The sequence below is a fragment of the Acomys minous genome (assembly GCF_964271855.1).
Source record: "Acomys minous genome assembly, chromosome: 1".
In the NCBI taxonomy this organism is placed as follows: domain Eukaryota; kingdom Metazoa; phylum Chordata; class Mammalia; order Rodentia; family Muridae; genus Acomys; species Acomys minous.
In genome coordinates, this window is record NC_140483.1 from 161,926,988 (window position 1) to 161,943,977 (window position 16,990).

Consider the following 16,990-nt stretch of genomic DNA (forward strand, 5'->3'; position numbering starts at 1 on the left):
GAGCTCTCAGGGAGGGATTCATGTGCCATAACTCCACTTAAAGGCTATATGTACTGTTGTATCACTCACACTGAGTACAACCTGACCTCCTGCCTCCCCTTCCCTCATTCCAACATAAGACCATGAGAGGCAGATTTGCCAAAGGTACCTGGATAGCTGGTGTAATTCCCTCCTGCACACTCATCTCTAGCAAGAGCATTATCCTACACCCAGGTACCGTCTTCTCTTTCTTCATGGTCTGGTTCTCACCTCTTCCTAACTTCATCTTGCCCTCCCTAACATCTTGTGCTAATATAGCCATTTTCATATTCGTAAATGCACCACTCTCCTCTCTGCTCTTGGGCCTTTGTAGACATCTCTCTACAGTGTTCTTTCCCCTGGTGGAGTCCTACTTGAGTCTTAACACGAATATCACTTATTCAGTAAGGGACACATGAGTTTCTAAGTGATGTTTTCTCACTCATATCCACGGGGGGGAGGGGCGCGGGGAAGAGAGAGAGACAGACAGACAGAAAGACAGACAAACAGACAGACAGAGAGACAGAAGTCTAGAATTTGTTAATGGACAAATAGATGGGTGAATGAAAACTATGTCTGTTACACTAAAGAAAGCTTCAGAGGAAAGGCACTTGGATAGAGTTTTGAGTGTTTGTAAGAAGGATCATATCAGAGAGAGGGGTTACTGTTCTTTGGAGAGGAGGCAACATGAAGTGTAGTACAGAATGGTGTCTGGGGTTCATGCTGGCAAAGAACCTAAATGCAAAAGAAAGGGGGCTGGATAAAGCCAGAAAGATGTGCAGGAGTTAGGTTAGAACTTAGAATCAAGGCAACGGGAAGCCATGGAAGGATTGTGAGCAGAGAGGATGTGCTGCCGACTCTGGTGGTTCAGGGGAAGGGAAGTGGTCAGAACAGGCTGGACCAGGAGAACCAGATGACTGCTGCAACAGGAAAGGCAGCAGGTAACTCTGTGACTGCTCAGGTGAGAGCACATCCAGGATGGCAGCCTGCCTGATGGAGATACAAGACCTACTTTGGCACATGTACTGTAGGAGATGCTGAGGGTTACCATGAGATGTCTGTGACATGCTAGGGTCTGTGGATCAGGGCTCTAGACCACCTGTGGAAGGGAAGAAGCTGCATGCCGGTACAGCTACAGCCAAAGAAAATGATGGGCAGCAGAACTCCATAGCTCCTTAAAGCAGGACAGTAAGTGATTCTGAGTGCTAGAAGCTCCATTTGGGCAGGTGAGCAAGAAGCAGAGTTCCTGTTTCATCTGCAGACGTTAGAGCTAGAGGAAGAAGGTGAGACAGAGGGCTGGTTATCCTCCCTCCCTTACAGTAAACATTTCCCGGATCAGCTTTGATTGCTGGCACTAATGAGAAGGCACACCTGCAGTGCAGCAGCCTGTGGTCAGAGTGTCTCAAGGCTGGGTCTGGATGCCGAAAGCTGCTGGCTCTGTCCCCTCCAGAACTTGGGAGGTTTGAATCCAATGTGTCTTCAGGGATATGTGGCTGATCTTCAGCAGTATACTCACCATCAAGGGTAAGAACTGGTTTCCTGGGTGACAGGAAAAGAATGAACTGTGTTATTCATAGAAAAAGAGAAGTCTAGGAGCCTGCTTGGGCCAGCAGACCAAATGTGGACAGAGGGTGACAGTAATGAGCCTCCTGTCATTGGAAGTGAAGGAGATATGACAGCAAGACTCTTTTAAAAAGGAGTTGAAAAAGGGCGCTCTCAAGGCCACTTCTCATCCTTACCCTTTATGAATGCATGTGAAAAGCTTTCCCTGGGCAGCCATTCTCACAGCTTAGTTCCCCCAAAGCCCAGAAAGTTCTGGCTTGCATTTCACTTCAAATCCTCTAGCTCCGTGTGCTCAGCCGTAGTTGCCCATGTTAAGTGGTGTCCAGGTTTCTCTGAACCCAGCTGTTCTCTTGACCCAGTCCTCTCAGCCTCTCCTTAATTGCCCAAAGACTTTATTTGCCCTTTATGTCTAATGCTAGAGCCTGACACCAAGGAGATGGTAAGAGCCCAGATGTTAACGTGTGCAGATCATGTGGTCATGTCCAGACCCATGTTGTGCCTCTGGCTCTGCTTCTCTGGCCGGAGTCATTGACAACCATCTGGGAAATCACTTGGCCATGCTTGCATTCCTGTGAGCCAATGGGAGGCTTGAGTTTCTTTATTAAGTGGGAGATAGCTGAGCTGCACCTCTACCCCCATCTTCGGGGTTATCTTAGTTACTTTCCTTGTTAATGCAACAAAATACTTGACAAAAATACCTTAAGAAAGGAAGGCTTTATTTTTGGCTCATAGTTTGAGAGTATAGTCACCATGGCAGGGAAGTCATGACAGTGGAACTTTGAGGTGACTGGTCACTGGTCACATTACATCCACAGTCAGGAAGCAGAGAGTAATGAATGCTCGTGCTCAGCTTGCTTTCTCCTTTTTTTATTCTGTCAGAGAACCCAGCCAATGAAATGGTGCTCCCACATTTGGGGTGAGTGTTCCCACCTCAGCTAACCTAATATAGCATAAAATGTAGTATTATCCAGGCTGAAATGAGAATGAAGGGCTAGGGCAAAGCCTCTGTGGGCAACATTTAATGCACAAGAATGAGGACCTGGGTATAGATCACTAACACCACGGAAAAGCTGGGTGTGGCCACACATGCCTGAAACCACAGCTCTGGGTAATGAGGAAGGTGGACAGAAATAAGCTGGGTTCTGGCCAAAGAAGTTAGTAGAAAACCAGTGATCTCTGTCTCAGGGAAATAGGCAAAGAGTGGTAAAACTGGATGCCTGGAGTCATCCCGCCAGCCCCAACTCAGCCTCTACGGGGGTGCACACATAAGAAATAGGAAGTACTGGTACATCCCACACTATGAATGATCTCAAGATATGATGGTAGAGGACCAGGAAGAGGAATATGGGAAATATCTTTATCTTCCACTTATTTTCTGTAAACCTAAATCAGCTCTTAAAATATAAAGACTTGCTTTTTAACTCACTGGCGTGCACTAGGGCTGCTTATAGGGACTTTACAGAGATAATTACAATTAAATAGAGGTCATTAGAGTGGACCTAATCCAATATGACTGACATTTTGAGAAGAGCAGATTAGGACCCTTTGTTACAGGGTAACAGCCTGTAACAGTCATGTGTGATTCCTCCTATATTTAAGTCCTAGAACAGGCAAGCTCATAAGAAGAGAAACATGAGTCACCTCAATTAGAGCAAGGGGGAAAGAAGGGAGCAATAGCTTTTTGGATAAAGAGTGTGTGTGACCATTTTTACCAGTAAGGTTAAGGAAGTGACTACAACTCACAAGGCTCAGGAAGCACCAGACAGGGGTGACACATGCCTTTAATCCCAGCACTTGGGAAGCACAGGCAGGCAGATCTCTGTGAGTTCGAGGCCAGGCTGGTCTACAAAGTGAGTCCAGGACAGTCAAGGCTACAAAAGCCTGTCTCGAAAACAAAACAAAACAAAAACAAAAGCAAGGCTCAGGGAGCTCCTGAAACGTACAAGGCTCCCAAGGTCCCTCCCTTAGGGTTATTCAAGCAGTAACATTGTTGAAGAGAAGAGAGTTTTTGACAGGCTGGAATACCTGCACACTGTGAAGCTCCAGGGATGTAGTTTTGGTGAGCCATCACTCCATCTGAGGTGACCTTTTTGGTATAGAGCTGCCTTTGAGTCATCCATGTTCCTGTAAAGAGTGTCTTAGCCGTTTTCCTGTAAATTGCACCCATATACTCATTGATTCACTAAGATAGACTTGGATAATTTGTGTGAGTGTGTGTGGCGGGGGGAGGGGGGTGTCTGTAACTGTGATCCATTCTCTGTAGTATGACTGGACATTTGTTCTCATCTCACCAGGCAAAGTCACCCAACCCAGAGTTTCTTTTGTGGGTGATGAAACTATTTTGAAACTAGAGAAAGGTAATGCTTAAGTGTTTATATACAATGAAAAGCTTTGAATCTTTCATTTACATGGTTAACTTTATGTTATGTGAATTTTACCTTGGTTAATTTTTTAAAAGCAGGAAGCAATGGGAGGATTGTGAACACAGCCCTGACTGGTGATTTCTGTTGTCCCTGTCCTTCCTAGACAAGCTATAAGGTTCTGGAATCCCCTTTCACGGAGGAAAAAGGAAACTGTAGAGGGGGCAATAAATCTCCAAGTATTTGTGAGTATGACACAAGATTAACTCAAATTTGTCAAAAAGAGAAGGAACAGAATAGCCCCAATTTCAAAATAACCCGAATTTCAGGAGGATGATAACGGAACAGGTACAGAATATCAATCCATGAAGCAACTGCCATGAGACTAGCCAGGTGTGAATTTTATTTCTCTGTTCTGGGCTCTGAGCCAGTGCTTGCTGTGGTGTCTCTGTCAGTCCTGTTGGCTAGTCCCACACCTGAATCTTTCCATTGTTCTCTAGAAAGAGAGCTAGCCATCCCCCTAATTTTTTCAGAGGGTAGGGAGTCAGATATGTGACTTAAACGGAGAACAGTAGCAGAGTGGTTCCAAGTCTGCTCCAGCACCCCACTTCCTCTGGGACTCAATGAAACTCCAGATGTTCCTTGATTTCCTTTATTCCAGAACATGTGACATTGCAGATCAGGGGTCTCCCACTTTACCTGTTCTACACTTAGATCCAGGGAACCCTAGAGAACAGAGAAAGAGTCTCACTATATTTCTGAAATCCTATGAGAAGCAGATTCCTGAAACAGAAGAAATGGCTAACACTGGTAGGAAGAGAAAGTAAGGAAGGGAAAAAATAAGCCATTCAAATAAAGATGACATGGTTAGAAATCATTTGTGTGAACTTAGGTTCCAATATTTCTGGTCTACTTCTTAGGTCAAAACACTTAGCTCCTCTTTTCATGGAGAAGCTGGTGTTGGAAGGAGGAAGGTTGCAAAGCTGTTCTTCATGTGTTTTCCCACCTCTGAACTCATGAATCTTATTTGCCTCACCATATATTATTCCTTGTCCCCAGCACGCACACACATATACTATAGGCATTCATACATACCATGGGTACTTGCACCTACCATAGGTACACACACACACACACACACACACACACACACACACACACACACACACACACTTACTGGGCTTTCAAAAGTTCTTAGGTATGGAAAAGAACTCTTGTCCAGTGATGATTCTCCATCTTAACCATGGACGCAAAGGGCACAGTGGGAATCTGTGGATCCCCATTACAAACATAAATCCACAGTGGTCCAAACCTCGAATTCTGACTACTTTGGGAATCAGGAATCTGTTTTTCTCTATAAGCTACTATCTCTGCATCCATTTCCTGCCTCTTTCACAGCATCTCCAGCTTCTACTAACCACCTACTGGACCTCCACAGATAACAGAACACGGAGGACAGCATCACCACCTCCACCCCAGTAAAGCTGATGCTGGTCCCACATTCTCAGAAGCCATCCCTTCTGTTTCACCAGATCCTGAGGTCTCCCACAAATGTAATTTCCTAGCCCCACAATGAATTAATATATACACCTAGATCATTAGACCCATTATCTGTCTCCTCTCATCCTGAACCATTATTTTTTTTTCCTAGAACCATCAAACCCGGTTTTCAGCACCAAAGCTTGGGTTCCCTCTGACAAAGCCCACTACAAGATGCACAGACTAGCTTCTCTAGAATACTAGTCAACAGTCTCCTGCTGGACAAAGTCCAATGCCCCTGTTTCTCCATCACCTGAATCCAGCTCAGTCTCTATCCTGTCCTTCCTGTCTTCCATCAGGGATCCTCAAGATAGTTAGGTCCAAAAATCCTGGTGGGATAATTAGTTCTTGCTCATTTCACATAAACTTGACTTCTTTTTTTTAATAGTATGTCCCCGTGTATGACCTCTGTGATGGCTTTGCTAGTACCTTAGGATGTAAGATTGTAGGGAAGGACTGCCTTGTGTGGATTCGGGACAAACTTTAGATTTATTACAATAAAACTTTTCTGTGACTATTGTTTGTTGGATTCTTGTGTTTTGTGTTAGTTTTTTTAAAATCTAGAAACAGCCATAGATATCTAAAAACAATGTGAAAATGGAACTAAGCCTTGAAATGTACTGTCATCAATGGCACAACTTTCTTAGTGGTTGGTTCCTTTGGGTCCCAGCTCTATAGGAGCTTGGGCGTTTCATGGTACCAGCACTTATTTGTCTGTGTTGGGAGAAGAATAGGCTGGGTGTTTTATGCCTTCATCCTCTGTTTGTATTTTGTGTAAAAACAAAAATACAAAGTATTATTTATAAATATATAGGGGTAGGTGAGAGCATTAATAATGGCTACACTAAAAAGAAAGCATAAAGGGGGAAATGATATAGATTTCAAATCAAGGCTTGGACTATAAAGATGGTGCAGTGGTTAAGATCACTTGTTCCTCTTGCAGAGAACCTGGGTTCAATTCCCAGCACCTATATTGTAGCTCACAATCACCATAACACCCAGTACAGGAAACTGCACCACACACACACATGGCATACAAACATACATGCAGGCAAAACACTCACACATGAAATAAAATGAATAAATCTTTTTTAAAAACTTAAAATTGGGCTGGGCCATGGTGGCACATGACTTTAATCCCAGAACTCAGGATGCAGAGGCTCCTGTGAAGTTGTAGCTAGCCTGGGTCTACAGAGTGAGTTCAAGGACAGCCATGGCTACACAGAGAATCTCTTTCTTGAAAAAGCAAAAACCAAAACAAAACCTTAAAATTGTACATTGTTGGCAGAAATTGTAAATAGTGTGACCACTGTGGAAAATAGCTTGATGGACATTAAACACAAAATTGCTGAGTTGTTTCACTTCAAGCCATACATATACCCAGAAGAATTAAAAATAAAGATCTAAACAGCTTGCATTTATTTGAAGCATTATTGTTATGATCAAAAGTTGGAAACAACTCAACAGATAAATGTATACACAAAATGCATGTGTGTATGTGTGTGTGTGGAGAGAGAGAGAGAGAGAGAGAGAGAGAGAGAGAGAGAGAGAGAGAGAGGAGAGAGAGAGAGAGAGAGAATTTGTCATTAAGAGGAATTGAACATTATGTTACAATGTATAAAGGAATATTACTCAGGCATAAAAGGACTAATAACATATGATCTCACTCAGATGAAATAACTAGAATAAGAAAATTCACAAAGACAGAAAGTAGATTAGAAATTATCTGAGGCCAAGGGGCAAGGAGTGGGGAGCTATTGCTTATGGCAGAGTTTCTGTTCAGAGTGATAAGGACATTTTGAAAAGAAGACAGTGATAATGTTAACACAACATCGTGAATTTAATTGGGGCCACTGAGTTGTACACTAAAAATGATTTAGCTTGCTGATTTTTATGTCATATGTGTTTTACCACAGTTTAAAATAAAAATTGTGAACAAAGAGGAAGAGGAGAATTAAAATAACCCACACAAGTTTTCATGGAATACCTTGAAAACATTTTGGGATTCTCAGTTCATTTCACTGTTGAACTGTTTGTACTTTGCAGCATGTCCAAAGACTATAAATAGCATTAATGACTATAGAATATCAATTTCTGACCTGATACCATTTTATCCAAGCTCCTGAAAAGAAAAGCAATTATATTACAGAAGAGAAAAGTAGAGGTGTGTTTTAAAGAAAACATCTGTATTTGTGTTTATCTGTCCCTTGGCTATCATCACTGGGCTCACAAAGAGTTTGTGTGTTACACTGAGTGTATGCTTTGTGTCAAAATTTCAGCAGAGGTAAAATGGCAGAAGCTGATTTCCCTGTGGGACGGGCTCTTTGTAAGGATGTTAAATTGCTAGAATCCAGGGAGCCAGGGCAGTGTTTCTCCTGCTTCCCAAAACTCAGGTTATTTTCAACGATTCTCATCAAAATTCTCTCTCTCTCTCTCTCTCTCTCTCTCTCTCTCTCTCTCTCTCTCTCTCTCTCTCTCTCTCTCTCTGTGTGTGTGTGTCTGTCTGTCTGTCTCTCTCTCTCTCTCTCTCTCTCTCTCTCTCTCTCTCTCTCTCCCCCCCCCCTCCGTGTGTGTGTGTGTTCATGTGTTTGTGGGTATATTCTTGCCATTCCTTGGGTGTTCTCATGTTGTTTTGTGAGACAGGATTTCTCACTGGTCTAGAACGCAACAGTTAGGCTAGTCTATCTGGCTAGTAAGCCCGAGGAGCCACCTGCCTCTGCTTCCCCAGCACTTGTATTACAAGCACACACCACCATACACAGATTCTCTTCTGTGGGATCTAGGGATAGAACAAATATCCTCATGATTGCACAGTAAGCATTTTATTGGCTAAGCTGTTTCTTCCCATCCCAGAAATATATTCTTGAGTCTCTGCTGTACACCAAAATGGAATGAGAATAGAGCAGTTTGCCAGCTCCCAAAGAAAGCCAAGTGGTGACAAAAAAAATCTTAAATTTAGAGGACCTAGGGAATGGCAAAGCACCACCCAAAAATACACTGAGATATGGAAGCACACAGATCAGTGAGACCCTTCGCATGGGAGATCGGTGCCAATTCTGGGGCTGATAAGGAGGGAGCATTAGTGCAAGTAAATTACAGGTTGATAAATAATAAAAAGGAAAGAAACAATCCAAAAGAGAAGGGAATGGGAAGCAAGGGGAGACAATAACATGACTAATAAACCCTCTGGTAGAGAATCAAATATGGTAAGGGACTCTGGAAAAGGTGGGGGTGTTAAGTGTGAAGCTTTAACCAGTAGGAAGCTATGGTTTAGGACAATGAGAAGTTATTGAAAAGACTAGGAAAAGATGGTTTGTAAGTTCAGGACAAACTCTATAGATCAGCCTGACCAAGGGGAGAAGGGGAGAAAAAATACGCACAATTGAAGAGTACTTGGGTTTTTCTCACCCTAAGAGGGAAACCCACAGGGGAGAGACAAACATCTCCATCAAAGCCACCTGCTAGTGCTCCATTCCCTAGTGCCCTGAAAATAGAAATCCTACTTTAAGCAATGACATTTTAATGGGGAAAGGCAAATAGGAAGGAAGAAGGAGAAATGTGTGTACAGCAGAGTGCTCTCTTTTCTCGCTGTAACAAATTTCCATGCACTCCATGCTTGAAAACAATATACTGTCTTATAATTCTAGTGGTCAGTAGACTGGACTGTGATCCACTAAGATGAAATCGAGATGCTTTCAGGATGCCTTTCCTGAAAGAGAAAATTTGTCAGATGCAATCCTCCTTGCCTTTACCTCTTCTGAAGCCACCTGCACACCTCAGTCCCTGACCTCTCCTCTTTAGAGATACCATGAGAGTATGTTCAAATACCTCTACCTCTCACTTCCACTACATTCCATCTTCAGTTTTGAAAGATCTTGTGATCACACTAGCCCATCCAACATCTCCCTGTCTTCATGCCATCTTGTGAAGTATCAGTCCCATACTGACATAAGAGGACACACTCTCATGTTTCAGGAATTCTGATGTAGGTATGTTTAGGAGTAGGATGTTGTTCTGCTTTCCATGGGGAAACCACTTACATTTGAAAATGTAACTCAGAGGGAGCCGTGTCACAGACAATAGCTGAAAATTCCAGCTATAACTTGGACACACTGAGTCTCCAACCTAGGAAAAGCTGGTGTGCTGATGTCCTGCCCATCTGCTCTCCCAGCCCCCTTTCCCCAGCTCTGGTTAGAGTGGTGTGGGGAAATAAATTTTTTCACTATATATCTAAGTTCTCTAGGAGGTGTACCATTAACATCATACCTAGAAGCAAATCCCAAATTCTCTCCCACCAAGGCTAGTGGATATAGAAAATTTTTATTTAATCCAGCAACATGGCTATTCTGACAGAACATGACCTTAGTACACACCTTTAATCCAACTTTAATGAAGGTAAAATTATTTGGTAGAAGGAAGCAGCCTTTATTGAAAGTGATGTCTAATTGAGAGGCTAACAAAGTGATGAATCAGAGAAAGATTTGACAGAATATGATATGTCCAACTCTCATGAGAACAGAACAGACAGAGAGGTGACTTAAGAAGGAGCAGGAGACAGAGAGAGAGAGAGAGAGAGAGAGAGAGAGAGAGAGAGAGAGAGAGAGAGAGAGAGAGTTATACCAGGACAGTTTTACATAGATTATAGATTGTAGATTATAAAAAGAAGGAGCCAGAGAATGAGAAGGAGCCAGAAGAGTAGAACAGATTGCTAGAGGCAATCTGCTAGTTTGAGGCCAGGCAGAGAAAAAAGTCAGAAGCTGAGAGAAGCCAGATTGAATGAGTCAGCTAGTATAGGGGTTTAAGCCAGAACAGCTGTGTTGAACCAGCCAGCAAGACCTGGTGGCACTCAGAGGAAAGACAGCAGGTTACCAAAAAGAGACTTGATACCCTATGAGCACATACAGGGGGATGTAATCCCTCTCAGGAACAGTCATAGGGGAGGGGAATAAAGGGAAAATGGGAGGGAGGGAAGAATGGGAGGATACAAGGGATGGGATAACCATTGAGATGTAACAAGAATAAATTAATAAAAAAAAGGAAAAAAAGAGTTCAGAAAGAACTAAAAAAAAAAAAAAAAAGGTTATTGAGCAGTAAATCTCAGAGAATGAAAACATTCTAGGACTAGATTAGACTATATGGAGGCTGGAAGCTTCTAGGACTAGGTCTAGGTTAGCAGAGAAAGGCAGTAAACTTCTAAGACACCAATTACAGGTGCAGAATAAAAGATATTCTTGCAAGTGAAAGACAGATGCTCACTGTCCTGAGACTCCTTGTAACAAGAATCTCTTTGTTAGGACAAAGAGGCCAGTGTGAGCAAAAGGACCAGCACCTTTCAGAGTGCATAGTGAGATGCCTACGCCCTCCAAGTCTCTCCAGGGTGGGAGGTCTAGATGGTTTCTAGAAAATGACAAGAAATTGCATAATGGCCTATAATGTCACTGTGTCCCAGTTTTCTTCCCTGGTGCACCCCACACAGCTGCTGTCCAAACGCACAGAGAATGAGATGAACTTTGATGTTAGTATTAAGAGAAAATGACAAAAAAATTCATCCACTCTTAGCTATCTTTCCAGAAAGCTTTCTGTTTTCCAACACCAAGACGTCTGGATGGTGGGTAGGACCAATGTCCATCTTCCCAGGTGTATATATAAAGAGATTCAAGGCCAGCTCACCCCATTCTTTTCTGTCATCTAAAGGCTGGGCTTCACAGACTCCACTTGAAAAAATAGGAAAATGAAACTTACAGGTGGAAATAATTTCATCAAGGTCACACAGGCAAAAGCCATAAAGTGCAATCTTGAATCTCAGCTACTTGAGTAGTTCCATTTGTCTTTTTTCTCTATATTCATTCAGCATTATATTTTCTCCACATATGTGCCAGGAACTGTGCTAAAACTATAGCAAGGTTTCCTATGAGAAACAGATATTACATGCAGTCAATGGGTGGCATCATGTTGGAAGCAAAAATGAGCCTACATTGGAGATTCTGTATCTCATGACCTGAGTCTCTGAGCCTTGGTCTTCTCACCTGTCAAATGGGTATTATTATTAATTATTGGAACACTTACCTGCAGTGTTGTTCTGAGGTTTTAAAGAGTAGTCTTCTTCTAAGACATCTTATATACCTCCTGGCACATACTAGTAAGCAGGAAGAATTTACTGCATAAAATCTATAAGAAAATGCTTCCTACAGAAGGGCACTATTGCCCTTGGTGGTGGTGGTGAAGAGTTTCCACCCTTTATCTAGCTATAGTATCAGACCAATAACTCCAACACTCACTAACCAGAACAAAAAATTATTCCTTTCCTTAAGTCCCAGAAATGTCTGGGGAGGAACTTGTGGTCCATTGAATAATTCAGCTCATCTCCTGCCACAACAATAGAACAATCGTCCTTTAGTTCATTGCAACTAAAAATGTTCCTCCAAAGGAAGATAAGAGAGAGGAGGTGCTCTGGGGAACACTTCTATGATGGTACTAGAACTCAATCTAACTTAATCTAACATGTGGGCCAGATCCAATACCAAAACCAAAGGCGTGAGACATAGTACTCCTCCATTAAATATGAGTGTGTCACAGGCAAGTCAACTAAGCCTAATTTTGAAGCTGTGATAACATTTTCTCAAGAGCAATGGGTCTTTGATCCTCCTAAGGTGAATATTTAGCACAGTTTTCTTCTTAGATGCTGAGGCAAATGACTAGGAAACTTTTGGATTCTGGTCTCCAGGCATTTCTGGTCTGTGGAAAAGACAACATATATTGGGTTGAATTATTGTTCAAAATAGTCACTGCTCCTCCCTCCTAGAGTGAAAGTTGAACAAACTCACTGGTTTTCCAATAAAATATGACCAGAGGTCCCAACTGAGAAGCTTCAAGAGTCCTTATGTGACCTGGAGTGAACGATAGTTATAGAGTGCCTGGCAAGCATGAAGATCTGTGTTCAGTCTTCTAGAACCTATTTTTTATAAGCAGGTGTGATGACTTATGTTTGTAATCCCATCACAGGAGAAACAAACATGCATATTCCAAAGCTCACTGTCTGCAGATCCATTTTGAAGCATCCCAGCCCAGTGAGAGATCATGCCTATAAAAATAGGTAAGTGACACTTGATGAGCAGAGGCTGGCCTTTAGCTTCCACACGCATGCACGCATGCATACATGCATGTTGTCTGACTTTTCCTAAAAAGACATAAATCAGTAACAACAGACTGAAGACAAACTTGATGAACCAATAGTTTTATTCGGAATACTTATGAGAGTTTAGGTGAGAAGTCATTTACAATAGCATGGATGACTCAAAGGCAGCCACATCACTGAAAAGTCCATCCAGCCTGGATGACAGTTCATAAACCCTGTATCACTGGAGCTCCATGCATGACTTGCAGGCAGCTTAGCAGGCCAGAGTCTCTTCCCCAACAGAACTCTTAGCTACTTAGAAAAACCATTAGGAGGAAAGGATTTGAGGACCTTGCAAATGAAGCAGGCTGGCAGCAGACCTTCTCTGCTCTCTCTGTATCCTGAGCAGAACCAGTTGCTCAGGCTTCATACCCTGCCCATCTCCTCCTGACCTCCCTTCCCTCTCCCTACTCATCTCTGTGTTGCAGTTCCCAGATCAACTACAGGCCATGCCTGCCAGCAGACCAGGTATCTCAGTCTTTCTCTGCTTTCTTGTCCCCCAGGACAACCCCTCCCCCTCTTCCTCAGGCTCCGGCCAGCTGCAGCCTCTGGACACTGTACATGGTACCTGTGGACCACCCCTACCTGGCCTCTCAGAAATCAGCACCAAGACCTATAATCACCCGAAAGCCAGAAGCCTACACACCATAAAAAACAATCAGTAACATCCAGGACAGGATGTCTCCACTAGAGCCCAGCTATCCTATCACAGCTAGCCCTAAACATTACAACATAGCTGGAACCCAAGAAAAAGCCTTTAAAACCTCCTATATGAAGATGATAAGAATCCTTAAAGAAGAAATGAACAAATCCCTTAAAGAAATCCAGGAAAACACAAACAAACAATTGGTAGGAATTATCTTAAACAGTTGAAGGAAATGAATAAAACTATTTAAGACATGAAAATGGAAATAAAAGCAATAGAGAAAACAAAAACTGAAAGAACTGGGAATTCTGGAAATGAAAAATTTAGGGATTCTAACAGAAATGACAGAGGCAATTTCACTAATAGAATACAGGAAATGAAAGAGAGAATATCAGGCATACAAGATATGATAGAATATAGAAGAAATGAATACATCTGTCAAGGAAAATGTTAAATCTAAAAAAAAAGTCTGACAATGGGTGGAGGGTAGGGGGAGGTGAGGATGGAGGGAGACTGGGCCCAGGCGCCTGTGTCAGACAGAGCCTCTGCCCTCTGCTGGGCCAAGCAGAAGGGAAGACCACAGTTGGGGCAGTGCCTTTTCTCCCACCCCGCCCCTGGGACCACCTCCACTGCCCCCCTGCTGTCGGGTAGCAGCTGTCTGGCCTGGGTCTGGTAGTTGGGCTTCCTGAAGCCATCTCTTCTGGCCTGTCTCCTGACCCACGGAGAAGCTCTCTCCCTGCGGTCACATCAGGCCCTTCTAGGCAGCGCCCAGCTCTTTCCGAAGAGAAAAGGCCGGTTGGGATTCTGGGAGTTTCCCGCCAGAGCAGGGTCCTTGGAAGGGAGAGCTGTTTTCACCAAGGAAGTTCAGCTTTCAACCCCACCTGCTTCCCCTCTCTTCTTCCCTAAGAGATACTTCTCGACTACTCCCGTGTCTCACATAATCAATTCTCTAACTCTTTTACCCTGTGGTATTTCCCTGAGATGTGATATTGCTAGTGCCACCATCAGAGAGAACCGTCTGGACCCTTCTGCACAGATTATGAAAACTCCCTTTACTGCCATCGTTTTCTTACCTGGCTCATCGTCTCTCGGATTTTGTATCTTTGCTAAAGTCAGTGATGTGAGAAGACTTGAAATGGATGACACTGCTGACAGGGTGAATGCTGGACAAGTGACCTTAGTGAACCACAACTCCACCTTCAAAACCCATCTCATGCCACAGTCAGGTTTTCAGGGGACCAGCTTTCACTTTCTGGCCACCAGATGTTGGCTTTCAGACAGGGGACTTTGGACAGACCTTTCACATGTTCTACAAGAAGTTCAGTTTATAATCCAGATTGTTATTCAGATAACCCGTCCTCAGACAGTTTCCTTGGCTCAGGTGACATAAGAGCCGTTGGTGAAAATGCAAATGGACAGTGGAGAAATTCCACTCCAGTGTCAGTCTCAACGTTACAAAAACCAAGAAACAGCCGAAGTCTTTACCTCAAAACCCGAAAGACCTCAGGTGGATTATCAAACACCTTTGCAGGAAAGTCAAACCATCACTGCCATGTGTCTGCATATGAAAAGTCATTCCCCATTAAGTCTGTCCCAAGTCCATCCTGGAGTGGCTCTTGCCGCTGAAGTGTTTTAAGCCCTAAGAAAATTCAGAGACAACATTTCCGCACAGCAGAAGAGACAGTACAAGAAGAAGAAAAAAGAGATGCAGACAGCTGCTGCAGATGGTCACAGGGAAACAGTTCTGTGTAGCCGAGCCTACCACACATTTTCCTTTACAACTGTCTCGGTGTCTTAGTTCCAAGAAGAACTCTTTGAAAGACTCGCTGTTGAGAAATGGAAACTCTTCTGCATCTCACGTTATTGGCTCTGACACGTCATCCTCTGGCTCTGCTAGCATTTGAACTGCGCAGGAACAGCCGTTCCACAGCGCACATTCCCTCTCACCTGGTACTCCAGATGTTGCATTTGGATCCAACGATTCTGATCGTCTCCGTCACCTCTCTGCTCCTCACCGGCCAGATAACGTCCTAGCATCAGCTCCACAATCTGATGGATCAGACTCTGTGATTTTACTCAAAGTGAAAGAATCTCAGGCTCCAGCTTCCAGTCCTGCTTTCTTCCAGGCAGAGCTATGACTCTCAAGCTTGGGAAAGATTGTGTCAGACTGAAGAACAGAAAGCCTTGGCACTGCACCTTCAAAACCAAAGACTGCAGGAGCAGGAACACACAGTACCTGATTCCTCAGAACTGCATCTTCATGTACTTCTTGAAAAGGAGGTTTCTGTAACAGCTGTCCAAGAAACCAGGAAAAAAACAGGAAATAACTGATAGTGAAAACGAATTTCCTGAAATTACAGAGAAAATGGAGAAGGAAATAAAGAGTGTGTTTTGTAATGGTAACTAAGATGAAGTCCTCAGTGAAGCTTTCCGCTTAACCATTACACGCAAAGATATTCAAACTCTAAACCATCTAAATTGGCTCAATGATGAGATCATCAATTTCTACATGAATATGCTGATGGAGCGCAGTAAAGAGAAGGGATTTCCAAGTGTACATGCATTTAATACTTTTTTCTTCACTAAATTAAAAACTGCTGGTTATCAGGCGGTGAAATATCGGACAAAGAAAGTGGATGTATTTTCTGTTGACATTCTTCCGGTGCTCATTCACTTGGGCGTGCACTGGTGTCTGGCTGTTGTAGACTTTAGAAAGAACATCACCTACAATGACTTGATGGGTGGAGTAAACAACAAAGCCTGCAGCATCCTCCTGCAACACCTAAAGCAAGAAAGTGTTGACAAGAAAAGGAAAGAGTTGGATACCAATGGCTGGCAGCTCTTCAGCAAGAAAAGCCAGGAAATTCCACAGCAGATGAACGGAAGTGACTGTGGGATGTTTGCTTGCAAATATGCTGACTGTATGAACAAAGCAGACCAATCAACTTCACCCAGGACTTAGTCTCATACACTCTTGAGATCAACATAAAAAATTGATAGACATTGTTCTCAAAATTCTTGGAGTCATTTGAGAATGGCCTGAGCCTCTAGATGGTGCCCACTGTGGCTCCTTAATGCCAGGAGAAAGAAGCAATAAGAGAAAAAGCTACGTGTGTCCAAGAATCAGCAGTTTGAAAAACCAAAAATGTCACTGAGTCTGTTAGGTGAAAACCTTAAGGAGAAAAGAGTATTGTACCTATATAAGTGAAAATTAAGAGTATGTCTGTGTCCCTACAGCAACACATGACATATTTCCGGAAGTGAATGGTCTGGGAGATCTTCCACAGAAAGCTCTTGTGAAGACTGTTAGTGAGCAGACATCAATAGTGTGGGAGACCAACCTTTGCCATCGACAGCCAGAGACCTTGGAAACAGCTGCTCCTAACCCCTGTTCTGTACAGCCCTTGAACCTGGACCAGACCAGGCAAGATACATTCACATGCACATCTGCCTTTCCTTTTGTATCTCATATACTATTTTTGCAAAGAAACTTTGGTGCTGTGAAAGGGGTGAGGGGCATCCCTAAGCAGAAGAGTGTTTTTCACTTGGGCTCTGCCAGCTTGTTCTCAAGGGCTCAGCTTCACTGAGCCCATGCCTAGGAGCCCAAGGAAAACTCAGGAAAGACCTTGGTTTGTATAGTCTCTTGTTGCTAGGCCTTACCAAGGAGCAGGACAGGGCATGGACAGTAGC

The 16,990-nt window shown here is 43.3% G+C and overlaps 1 pseudogene across 1 annotated transcript; it reads left to right on the top strand.

The window, feature by feature from the left end:
* Positions 1-14,282: 14,282 nt before the first annotated feature.
* On the top strand, positions 14,283-16,789 carry LOC311595327 (sentrin-specific protease 1-like; annotated as a pseudogene). Its single transcript has 2 exons — positions 14,283-16,255; positions 16,538-16,789. The product of its transcript is annotated as a sentrin-specific protease 1-like (transcript).
* The last annotated feature ends 201 nt before the right edge of the window (positions 16,790-16,990 follow it).